This window comes from Leopardus geoffroyi, chromosome E2 (genome assembly GCF_018350155.1).
Source record: "Leopardus geoffroyi isolate Oge1 chromosome E2, O.geoffroyi_Oge1_pat1.0, whole genome shotgun sequence".
Classification (NCBI taxonomy): Eukaryota; Metazoa; Chordata; class Mammalia; order Carnivora; family Felidae; genus Leopardus; species Leopardus geoffroyi.
The window spans coordinates 41,187,726-41,201,155 of NC_059335.1; the positions used below are offsets into that span (position 1 = coordinate 41,187,726).

At 40.4% G+C, this 13,430-nt stretch overlaps 1 long non-coding RNA gene across 1 annotated transcript in view; it reads left to right on the plus strand.

Moving 5' to 3' along the window:
• The window catches only part of LOC123579256, a 158,534-nt gene extending 152,349 nt beyond the window's left edge, over positions 1–6,185 (plus strand). Inside the window, exon 3 of the long non-coding RNA XR_006702701.1 lies at positions 6,064–6,185. This is a non-coding gene — a long non-coding RNA (uncharacterized LOC123579256). The remainder of the gene's footprint in view (positions 1–6,063) is intronic.
• The last annotated feature ends 7,245 nt before the right edge of the window (positions 6,186–13,430 follow it).

Below are 13,430 nucleotides of genomic sequence, written 5' to 3' on the forward strand. Positions count from 1 at the left end.
ATAATGATTTGGGGTGATGGCAGTGGTGGTAGTGGCAATGGTGGTGGTGATGGTGATGGTAAACTGCACGATTTCCATGAATGTCACTGGCAAACTTCAAATATGCTTCTGAGTTCTATAATAACTCTTCCTTTTGGGGACTGATGCACACTAGTTAGAATGGCAGTTTGCCCACGGAATTTTCCAGTCATTTATGAAGCCCCAAATGATGGAATGGCATCTCCCAAATGGCAAACGAAGCTACAAGCCACATCTACCCAGGGGTATTGCTGCCCAATCACCCACAGGCAGAAAACAACTAACAGAAGGATTTGACATCTAACACAGGAGTTTCCTCTTATCTTTCAACGGAAAGTTTATTTTCTATGTGGGAGAGTTTGATGGATATTTCTTATTTCTCTGTTTTCTGTACTAGGCAGTAAACAACACATTCCATTTCATTCTTTACAATGTTTTATCAATAACAAGATTGCCTCTATCTGCCTTTCTTGTAAGTACCTGGATTCAGGATCCTGTTGATAGCTTCTCTAATCAGGGAACTCCTTTTAGTCAGAGGAAAATAGCAGAAGGCTTGAGAGAAAGGATTTCTGGGCTTTTAATTTTGGTTTCTCCATATATTTGCAGTGTGGCCTTGAGCAAATTCCTTGAACCCTGAGTTCTCCAATACCTAGTTCATGCTTTCTGTCTCCCTTCTTCCACCCTCACCCATTTCCTCCCGCTAGCCCAGTCTTCCTCATGCTTGATGACAGTGATTTTAAGTCACCCAAGAGGTTTGCAGTGAGCTCCCTCAGACTGCCTGATTCTCTCCTTAGCTGGGTAATGACGGCTGTGGGAAGAAGGCAAAGCCCAATCCTACATGCTAGATGCATCCTAGCTGTAGAGATGCTGCTCTACTATGTAGAGAGGACCAGGACTCTCCAGGAGCTTTGGGTTCTCTCAGGAAGATACTGAAGATACCATATTGAAAGGGTTTGTGGAGTTGTGCATAGAAGAGCATTTCTTCCAAAAATAGCCCACAGCTTCCTCCTGCAGCTTGGCCCTCTCCTTATTCTGATTCTGCTGCAGTCTGCAATCAAACGTGAGTGAAAGCAGGTCTACCTAACCTTGAGATAAAAGCTTTCTTTAAAAAATGAAGGTAGTATTAAAAACTGAGTGCTTTCCAGAAAATGGAAATAAGTCATGAAGTAATAATAACAGCAGTGAAAATAAGAATAACAGCGAAGTGGTTGAACATTTACCCTTCACTAAACTGTGTCACTAAACTCTTCATGCAAATTCTCTCACTTAATCCTTTGAAGAACCCCATGCATGAGGTTTGTGCTAGTATTTCCCTAATTCGCGTATGAGGAAACTCGGTCATCAAGAGGGTAAGTCATTCCCCCATGAGGTACAAGCTGTAGGTAGCAGAGTCAGGGTTTGCATTTGGTCCCCCTACCCTATGCTTCTTTCCAATGCACATGCTAACATTACATTTGTCTCCCAGATCGTGGTTAGAATGCTGATATATATAAAATGACAGGAGTGATAAAATATAGAGGAACATCAGGGTCTTAGATGGAGGAGGGCTTTCTCAGCCTCAGCACTGTTGACAAAAAAGCCAGATGCTTTTTTGTTGGGGAGGGCTCGCTTATAGCATCCCTGGCCTCTACCTGCTATATGCCAGTAGCACCCCACCTCCAGTGTGACAACCCGAAATGTCTCTAGACATGGCCGAGTGTCCCCTGGGAGGGCAAAATGCTCCAGCTGACAACCACTGTTCTAATATAGTTTGTTACTCAGGCCTTGATTCCAGGGCAAGACTGAACTTAGCATTTTTTTAAAACAATTTTTTAATGCTTATTTATTTTTGAGAAAGAGAGAGACACAGTGCGAGCGGGGAAGGAGCAGAGAGATGGAGACACAGAATCTGAAGCAGACTCCAGGCTCCAAGCTGTCAGCACAGAGCCTGACCTGGGGCTCAGACTCACAAACCATGAGATCATGACCTGAGCCGAAGTCAGACGCCCAACTGACCGAGCCACGTGGGTGCCCCTGAGCTTAGCTTTCGTAATCTACCAGACAGCTGGGCCTTCCTTCATGTTTGGGGCCTTGTCCATCTGAGCTTTGCTAGTTGGCAACAGTCACATTTGATTCTCAGCTCCACCAACACATAAAGTGAAAATACTACTTCATAGAAGTGATGTATATTTTAAAGCATGACCTTCTTCATAGAGGACAATGTCAAATAATATTTATAAAAGACCTAGGACATGATAATATCCAATGAATGCTAGTTAACTTCATTTTACCCATCTCACCTAAAATGCTATCAAAAACAAAAGTGAATGTCTTCTTCTGACCCTCCCATAAAATAATCTAAACAAATGCCACTTTCAAGAATCGATGAAATCTTTTGAAACATAAGTTCCCAAATTTGACTGTTTTGTGTTTTTACATTAAGTAGACATTTGGAAACATCTGAATAAAGAATGACTTTCCTTAGTTTTTATCCATATGACTGTGCCTCTCAGATTCAACTCAACAATGATTTTAGTTAACCATGAAAGCTTAAATGGGCTACCTATGGGAGAGACTCAGTCCATCATGCCTTTTATTTAAAACAAGACCGTGGTGTCATAGATTTACATAACAATGCTTCAGATTTTGATGTGGTGTAGAATGCATTTCACATCCCTGGCACAGACTTTTCATTTTCATTGAAAAAGCAGATTTTCTCCTGAAACGAATACTACACTATATCTTAACTAAGTTGAACTTAAATTAAAAAAAAAGACAAAGCAGATTTTTTGTGTGTGTGTATGAATGTTTGTGTATATACACATGTGTGTGAGTGTTTATATGTGTATGTGAATATGTGTGCGTGCATCTACATACACATATATGTACACACGTACATATGTGTATAATTATATACATAAATATATATGTATATAATTCCATGCATAAGTGATAAAAATCATGTGGCTGACATTAAGCTATCTGTATCGGAGAAAGAAGTAAAAAAGAAAGTTTAACATATTGGCCAATCTGCATAGAACACACATACACAAATGCAACCCATCTCGGAAGGCAAAACGGTACTTTTCTGCCTCTAATGGCTTGATAATAGCCATTATCAGCAACAATGCAAATGAAAAGAAAATAAAAAGAGGCATTTTTATGCACTGCCCATTAAGAGCAGCATACATATAAACTCATGAACTTGGAAAATAAATAAACAGACTGGTTGCTAAACAAAAGCTTGATTTCATTTCCAGTCCTGTCGATGGATAGTTTGTCATTAAAAAGATAGAGCTGTTTAAGCGGTCCCAAGGGAAACACTTAAAGTGGGATAAAAAGGAATCCAGTGGAGTATGCAGACCTGAGCCAATTTTAAATAATTGCCATTCCATCGTGAATCTAAAGAGATTGTGTTGAGACATGGCCTGTCAGCCGCAAGGAGCAGGGCCTTCCTTTGGAAGGGGGCCATATGCCTGAGTTGCCACATTGTGGAGCCCCACGGAGACAACCCTTAGGCAAAGATGGAGGAGTCCCTGCCTTCATTATATAATAAAATTGTGCTTAAAGACTTGTAAGTTTCCTTGATGTTTTGCTCATAAATCTTCAGAATACTGTGTGTTACTCAAGAGGTCGTTAGGTATAGCTGCTTGCCTTAACCTCTCCAAATCATCTTAGCTCCATAAGTTCCTCGTATATCAATCCATAAAGAGGTACTAACTTGATTTCTGGGTGCATTAACTCATTACATGACTTATATACATGAAGTATAAAGCACACAGGAGATGCTCAGTGCATGACCATTGCAGTTATTCATATTAGAAAGGCAGCTGATGTAAGAGAAACCTTATTGACTTCCGAATTAGATAGAAGTACTTTCAAATTATTGTCGTGTGTTCTTGGTTAAGGATTTAGCATCTATGAGCCTTGCTTATGAAAGCGGATGATGATACTTCGTAGGGTTTCATGACCATTGGAAGAATTAAATGAGGAAGTACTTGCAAAAGGAAAGGGGCAGGCTAAATTCTCAGGGAAAATCAGCTGTTATGGTCAACCCTGCTGTTATCATTTGCATCTCAGTAAACGACAGTTATTTCTATTACTCAAAGGCAGACATCACTGGGATGGAAAATGAATGGCGCTCTCTTCTATTATTTTTGCCTTGTAGCGAAGTCATGTACTGAGTAATTTTCTTGACTTGCAGCTGACAGGGTTTTATGGGGTAATAGAGAGGAAGGAGGATGAAGAGGAAGAGGATAGACATAAAAACCCAGAGTGTGGACCTTGGGTAAGAAGGAGAGTAAGAGAGATCCAAGATGGTTCATTTAAAACCTCACCTTCATACTGCACATGGACTGTGCTGGGGGCTAGGGGTGACACAATAAATAAACCTGGCAGCTGACTAGTTTAGGGAGCCTAAGGTCTAGTGGAGGAGACAGAGATCTCAAGACCCTTAGAATACAAGTGGCAGGTACTGGGATAGAGTAGAAACACAGCTATGGTGGCACTTAACCCACACCTGAAGCAATAAGGAGGACTTCCTGGAGAAAAATGCATCTTGGCGGCTCCTAAATGGTTCAAAAGACTAAGGAAAAGATGGCGATTGGTCTGCCATTTATGAATTACCTTGTTTAAACTTTATGAACTTTAGTCTGTTTTCCATAAAATATGGATACAAGAATAGAAACAGTGATGATCCTATGCATTATATATTATACATATAAAATGTGCGTTAAAATTATGTGGACATGTTTCACCGATATTTCTTGCTTATTCATTTTTTTCGGCCAATGCCAGTCTTTATTGACAAGGAACGAGGAGCTCAGACCAGTTCCTCGCTCACTGTGGTCCTCCCTTTGTAAGCAGCATCTGTAAAATCCCATTCGTTTGCTGTACCATTTGATGACCAGAGCAAGACTTCTCCTTGGCAGATGTTTCAGAACCCCTCCCACCTCTGCTCTCTCTCACTCTCACTCTTTTCCACCCCTCCCTCTCCTACTATCCAGTCCCTCCTTAAAAGAGCTCAAGCCCTGCTGAGTGCAAGAACACATATTTAATGCTGGGTGCACACCCATTGGGGACCACTTCCCAGACCTCCGCGGCTCCCTCCATAATTGAAGTGAAGGCTTTGAAATGTTCAGTGCACTTTTCTCTGAAGTTGTAGCTGACCAGTTTCTCCTGCTGCTTCCCAAACCTTTAATTTGTCAGTAAAATTGTTCAGTTTTCTTATGACCACGTGGGGTTTTACATCCTTCTGGGGCTGCAGAAATGGAGCCCAGTGAGCGGTGCCTATTTTTACGAGAACTCCCTTGCACAACACTCTGGCTATCTCTGGAAGCTGCTTCAAAGGGAAATGGATGAGTGCTTTCCTTCAAGGGCATGTAGATACCCAGGGAATTTGAGTTTGGCTTTTTAATTCCTTGAGGACTAAGCATATATGCTGCATTTTCCTAAACAGCTGCAGCTGAGGCACACATACCAAGAAATGCATTTATTTTTCTCTAAATCATGGTGAAATCCCAACTTGGCCTTTTATCAGCTATATACATTGAGCAAGTTACCTGACTTCTTTCCAAGCCTCATTTTTTTGCATCTGTACAAATGTGACCTAAAAGGACAGATTTGAACATGAAAATTGCCAGCACACTCCATTGGAATCACTAACATAGCTGTGGTACAATTGTCAGCACTTGCCCTTCCTTCAAGGGGAATGTAATCTAGTGAGAGTAGCTGGAAATTTGGATGGGGTTTCAGTGCCCATGTCCCCTCTTCCATTCTGGGTTCATGGACCTAGGGAGGTATATACACAATAGCAATAATTATGGAGAAACATAGCATCAATTATATTCTTAGCTCAGATATCATTATTCTGTGGTTCCCAGTTTAGAACCTCTTAGGAAATCGTATTGGAGTGAGGGCTGTCTTTCTTTTTCCTCTTTGAATCTATAACAGTTGGGCTCCTGGAGTGGGTGTTGTATCCTCTTCCAGACCAACTGCATGGTTGAGGTGGGCTGGTCTCGTGCCTCATTCTGGACAGTGCGCTAATAGATGCTCATTACTTTTCAGAGCAGTGTGACCCTGTCCAGCAGTGAATCATGGCCAACTGAATGTCAAACAACTCCATCCTGTCTCTTGAAAAGGAGCTAAGCATGCGGTGGGTGGAGAGGGCAAGGGAATAGAGGGTAAGAGCGTTGGTCTGTCTGTTTCTCCCATCACTTGTGTGAAATGCTAAAATATGAGGTGGAGGGCACATGTGTAACACCCCCTCCTCAACCAAGCAGGGAAGACTGAAATGGATAAGCATAAGTGCAACTTGAAATGTTCCGTAGTGAAGGGATAGAAAAGGGCTGCGTTTCTATCAGCTCAATCGCAGACACTGTAAACAACATGAAGAATGAGGCAAAGAAATAGGAAACCTCAGGAATCAACCACCTCTTTGGGAGGTGGCTTCGTGCGCTGCAGTTTCACATCCCTGCTCATGTGTAGGAATCCCTTTTCAGACGGCAGTCCTCAAAGACATATTCCATGTTCACTTCTCAACAATTAAAATTTGGTCAGGCTTGCCTGAGCACCTATTATATACAGAACTATGGAAATAGAGTGGGAAAGGTAAAACTGCCGCTGATGTAACCCTGAGCTACAGAGGACAGAGAAAGAGTTTTGTAGCCAGACACCTGGGAGATGGTTTTTCTCCTCTCTGGTACTTGCAAGCTGAGTGTTCCTAGACAAGTTACTTCCCGTCTCTGAGCATCAGTTTCTTCACCTGCAAATTGGGGTTGTCAAAACCTACTTCTCAGGGCCATTGATATAATTTCATATAATCATCTGGCACACAGAAGTCACTAAGCAAATGTTAGTTTACTCTTCCTACTCTACCCACAGGATAAGCCTGATACTGGACACCATCCTTAGAGAAATAGGAAATAGGAAATGTGAGGATAATAAATCCCAACATCTGCCTGCTGGACCTTTTATCTGTACTTGGAGACAGGGTGTTTATTGAGACAAGGTAGATTTGCAATGATACATTATTAATAGCTTGTGATACGTTCTGGGTGATGGATATCTTCCCCCCAGACATACAGCAACAGCTGCATTCTCTCTTGGGAAAAACAATAGCATCAAGCCGGAGCAGATAGCTCCCGGGGAGAAAAAGAACAAAAAACCTCCAGACTCAAATTATAGTACATTTTGTTTTACTTTGGATTAGTAGAAGGGTTTTCCTCACCTCCCACCTCCCCAATATCATGAATCTTTTGCTTGGAATTCACAACACTTCTGTTTAGAAGGTCTTCTTGGTATAGACACGACGTTGACAGGATTTACAAAAGATCTCCCTCTTTTTGGTTGTTCTATGATAAAGCTTAAAGACCCACAGTACATCACTCTACTGTCTTCTCTGTTCTCTGTGTAATGTGGTAAGATATTTGTCCTGAGTAGAGAATGACTATCTCTGCAGCCTTTCAGGTAGAAGTGATGCCAGAAGATAAAGATGTGGAGGTATGCTGTAGAATCAGAACATTTTAAAGTTGGCTAAGAGATTGCAGAGATCCTTGATTCCCCCGGCCCCTATTTTATAGATGGGGCAAAGATCAGGTGTCATGGTCAAAGTCACACAGAAAATCAGTCGAAGAAGGGAGAAGAGCATTTCTGACATCACGCAGTCATATTTATTTGGGCATGACTATCAATTAATCTTTTTTATGAATATGCAAATTTTGTATGATCTTGAGGGTGTAAGCAAGGACACATTGCTTTTCCACTCAATTGCTCTCTGATCTGTGCAGCATCCAGGGCAGACAGGATGCCTTTCACTTGTTCACGTTGGGACAGACTAATGTAACACTATACTGGGAGCCCTGCTGGCTGTGCTCTTGCCGACATCTTGGGGAATATACTTAACCTCTTTAAGCTTTGGTTTCTTCACAGGTAAAGCACTTAATCATAATAGTTTTCCCCAACCTAAGAGTTAATTTCACTTCTGAGACTCATTCAACCACTATTTATAGAGCACCTACTAAATGTCTGATAATATCAATGTGCTGTCACATATATAAAGTGGGATAAAACATTGTCCTGCAGCTTTAGGGCTTTGAATTCTAATGCTGGCTCTGCTCTGAGCAGATTGCAGGATCCTGGTTATGTGTTTTCTGATGAACTGAGATTCTGTCAGTATAGCGAAGAAGAGCTTATCACCTGTTGAGATGACCCTAGTAAGGGTGGTATGCCCAGTGCGCCTTGAAAAACTAAACGTCTCTGGGAGGCCTTGGCTTGGCTTTGTAGCAGATATTAATAGAAATGGGATTATTGGAGAGGGCTTCCCAGTCATATCTGTGCAACTATTAGGATTAAGGTATGCAGGTTACTCCCTCCATTAATTTCCCTTTCTCTTTCTTCTGGTCTTCCCTCCCTTCCACTCAAACATTTACTAATGCCTACTCTGTGGGATGCCTCCATCTAGGCACTGTAAGAGCTACCAAGATGAATTGGCCTCTCTGCTCATGAAGCTCATGATCTACGTGGAAAAAGATAGGAATTTCCTAGGGAGAATTAGAGAGGTTGGGGTGGGGGGCATGGGGAATATTAACGTAATCTGAAATGTTGGCATCTTCAAAAACACAATAGGAGGGGCATCACCCTTTTTAAGACAACAATCTAAGAGAGTAGCTTATAACTGATTTGGTTGAAGTGAGATTGTGATGTTGAGGACATTTCTTATTTATGGAGGTATTTAGCTGGATGAGTAAAATATACTTGTCCAGAAACCCATATTTTAGAATAAACTCTCTTCCAAATGGTCTGGTGTTAGATAAGCAGTTCCTGCACGTGTTGTGTGCCTGTGCATGTGTGTATAGATATGTCGATGCATGAGGCATGGATTCATGGGGAATTACCCTTCTGTCTGGAGCCGGTTCCTAAAAACTACCCCTTTCACCTATCAGTCAGAACATGGTGCTCTCTTGTGAGGTAACATTATCAAATGTTTGCTCATGACAAGGAGAATGTCCTCTGGGAAGAATGTGTATTGAATAGTGAAGACCGTGAAGCTCTCAAAGAGTTTGGTTAAAACATCCTTTGGTGTTTTGGATGATGGTCATTCTGAAGAGAACATGGTCTAACATCTCTATATGGGGAATTTGCGTCACTGGGAGGGGTCATTTAGGGCCTGGTGTCTTGCCACAGGGTCATGCGTAGGGGTCTTTTCCATCTCTCTAGGAGGTGCCCTCATCCTCTGCTTCCTTCTTGCAAATCCAGAGCGCCAGCCCTCAGACTCTCCCACTTTCCCCACTTCCCAGTTGTCCATGGCCAAATCCACCACCACCTGCTTATTCTACTTCTTCCCCTGGTTAAGCTCATGGACTCTTTTTTTTTTTCTATATTTGTTTTTAAAGTTGCAAATATGAAGGAAGAAGGAACTTTACTACTAATTGATTTTAACTCCTTTTCAAATATGACTTTAAAGAAAGACTCATTGCTAAGTTATTTTTATGGAATACTTATAATATTAAATATTGTTAATATTTATTTAATATCCCTAATAACTCTATAAGTTAGCATTATTTTATTCCCAAATGACTGCTTAAGAAACTGAGGTACCAAAAGTTGAAATGACTTGCCTAATAGTACACAAGTAGCAAGAAGTCAAGCTTTTATAGACTTTTTGCTTATGTGCATGGGGAAACGGAGATGAATTAGCAAAACGGCAAAAGTTGGGACTTAATGAAAGTTATGGAATTCTTAAAAGATCCTCATTGAACTTTTTTGTTTTTGGTTGGTCCCTTTGGAATAAAGCTCTTCCATTCTTCTCTTCTTCATTATCTTTATGTCCCTATCCTTTACACAAAGAAGGTCAAATTATGTCATTCTTTGGCAACAGCTATGCTGCTAAAATTGTTTAAGAATGCATGATATAGTTAACTTCTCAAAATAGTGCAAAGTTTTGAAAATGAATCATGCTTCAAACAGTCAACAGCAGGCCAATTTGCCTGGCATTAAGTGGTTTCCTAGATGCAAAATCTACCAAATGATTTCACTTTGTTCCATCACTTATCCCTGACAGCATTTAAGAATCACAAAGGAACTGAACATTTCTTAAGGAACTCATAATGGTAGTAATCATGGTTGTCATTTTTCAACCCCCTTTATGCACCTTTATGTACTCTCTTCAGGTCTTTGTACACACTATGTTATTTGACCATGATGGCAACTCTGTGAAGTTGGGATTACTATCTCAGGCTTTCCCAATGAGGATACTAAGGCTCAGGAAGATTGTGTAATGTTTCCAAAGTAACAAAGCTGGTAATTAGCAGAGCTGAAATAAGAACAGAAGTGTCCCTGCTTTTAAAAACTACACTGATAGAAGCAGCTGAGCCAGTCTTACATCTAGTGACTATATCTTCCTGATGGAACAGGCAGATGTCATAGGATTAAGAAGACAGAGTACCTTTGATGACTTCCTAACTATAATTCAGACAAGATCTCATCATCTATCAAGGACTTAAGGGGAGATTTTGCTTCCAAAGCCCTAGCAAGTATTGTATAACCTCAGACAACTGGGATTGTTTTCCATCATCATAAGCAAAATATTGACACAAGTTAGTACACATATGGCTCAGTCAACACTGGGTACTAACTGGACTGCACACTTTGGGATAGTTTCAAAGACCATTAGGCACACACTCACATTAGACATATAGCAATAGTATAACTGTCAGAAAATTGCCTCATTTAACACAAACAGCAAGTTACCAAGTATTTCTGGCAACAGTCGCATAGTTCTCTCTGACGTAGTCAGGATACTTTTATTTTTTGCATCCCTTTCTTCTTCTGTAAAAATAGGTATGCAGCTTAAGGAGGTCCTTGGAACATGTAGGTTTTTGGATTTTTTGTTTTATACCTTTTATCTAAAATAAGGGTTGCACTTGGGTGGCTTAGTCAGTTGAGCATCTGACTCTTGATTTAGGCTCAGGTCATGATCTCACAGTTGGTATGATCAAGCCCTGCATGGGGCTCTCTCTGTGCTGACAGCACGGAGCCTGCTTGGGATTCTCTCTCTTTCATGCTCTCTCCCCAAAAAATAAATAAATATATATATATATATATATATATATATATATATATATATATATATATATAATTTAATATAATTAAGATAAAAAAATATATATTAAATAAGATTTATTCCCCTCACAATTTTAAAATATAAAACCAGTTGTAAAATTGTGTGTGGGTAAGTGTAGTTAAATTGAGGATATGAAGAAGGAATGTTAGAGGATTCTCAAAACCTGAAATATTTATAATAGTCATGTGCTGAGAGCTGAACACATTGTGTAAAGCATTTTGTATACATTATTTCTAATAAAAATGTGATAGGATTATATCCCCACTTTATAGTTGAGCAGACTGAGGCTTAGTGAGGCTGAGTAACTTGCTCAGATCCCCCTCTCTCAGAAGTCCACATTGGTCTGATGCTGAATGATTCCCTTTCCCCCTGGTGCACTGCAGTCCGCCCTGCAGAGCATACATGTAGCTCACATGGTATGTCACTGTCTTTTGGTGATGTGATCCAATATCAAGCACATGTTCCCTCCAGCCTGAAGAAGCTGCTCTGAGGAGATAACCCTTACATTCTAGTGAGGGGCATGAAGGAACTGCTCCTACTCTCAGAACCAGAGAAAGGGGCATGCTGGCATGCACTGGGTCCTTATACACATTAAATAGATCTCAGAGCAGCTTAATACCACAAAAAGTCTCCCCATTTTACAGATGAGCAAAGTGAGGATTTTAGAGGTGGTAATGCTTCCATATGGTTCTAGGCTACATCTAATATTCTGAAGCTGCTCTGTCTGATTCCAAAGCCGGTATTCTTCCAACACCGTTCCTCACTGTTTCCTCTAAGCACTTAGTATCTTTTTGTTGTCTCAAACCAGTACAGAGTGGCTCTTCTCTGGCTAGGTAACCGTAAACTCCGAAGAGATTATTTTTGCCCTCTGGGAGGAGTCCTGTCTTGGATCTCAGATGCAGAGTTTGGTTGCAAAGCTGGATCCATGTGTGACGAAGGCAATAACACTGCTGGGAGTGGTGGGGAGCTCACTGGTCAGACGCCAGCTGGCTCAGGAGACCGTCTCTCTTCCCTTTCCTGGAGCAAGCAACGATCCGTCTGGCCATGCTTGTCTGCTATGGTGCCCAATTCCACAGCCATTTCAAGTTTTTCCTCTCCCCAAAATGAGCATTTACACTCCCATGGATCACTCCTTTGATATTTCTAACCACGTAGCTCCAGCTCAGAAAACAAATCAGGAGTGACATTCTGTTACAGTATTTTCAGCTATAGCTCATAATTTGGTGTAAGGCTTGTCATTGTCTAAGAAACATATCCCTGTGCAGAGAACCCATTGGACACCAGAATGAAATTGACTAAATAAAAGCAGTTTCACTGAACGATTTGCAAATATCACTGCTTCTTGCCAAGCCTTTTTGGCAAAACCATCTACAGTGACTTGAGAGCTTTTCCAGCCAGAAAGAGATTTGGGTTACCTTATGCTTTCCTCTCTCATTTTTCTGATATAAATACTTTCATTAAAGCCACATAAGTCACAGACAATAGAAATGTCATTCAGGGAAACATTTGCATTTGTTTTTCAGGAAACAGTATTCAGTTTTTCCTTTTTACAGGGAGGGGAGGGACCTTATTTTAAAGCCCAAAGTAATATTTGCTTGAGACAGTTCTGAATTATATGTTGAAGGAGTGTTGGGGGTGGGGGGTAAGGGGCAGGAAGCTGTTACTGGAGCTGTATTTCTTAGGGGAAAATGTATCAGGTTCTCTGTCTCTCATGAGCTTAAAATTGAGGAAAGGATGACTTTGGGATAGGAAAGAAGTATGATCTGAGGGATAATTGTGAAAACCCTGGTGTAGACATCAATGGCTAACATGGATTCTAGTCCAAATCTAACCAGCAACTGGTAGCATGTTCTTATAAATTAAGTAAGTGTGTATATATACATATTTATATTATTTATATAATATATATATTGCATGCTTATATATATTATGTATATAATATATATTATATATATGGCAAAAATAAGGGGTTTTTTTTGCAAAATTAAGTTTAAAGATTGATTTAAGTTTAAAGATTCCTTTTAAAAAGAAAAGGAAAAATAGGCAAAATCACAACCCACTTTGATGCTTAGACATGTGATGTAGCTTCTTTAAGCCTTAGAGTTTTCGTCTATAAAATTGGGTAAAAAAAAAAAAAGCAGCAACCCAAATTGATACTTATGCAATCATGTGCCAGACTCCACATGAAACTTAAGACAACATGTCATTAGCCCAATTTTCCACTTGGCAAAATCAATGCTATTCCAGTTAATCATTTTTGAGACATATTTTAGGGGCACTTTCTAAAGGAAGATGTCATTATGAGTAGAAC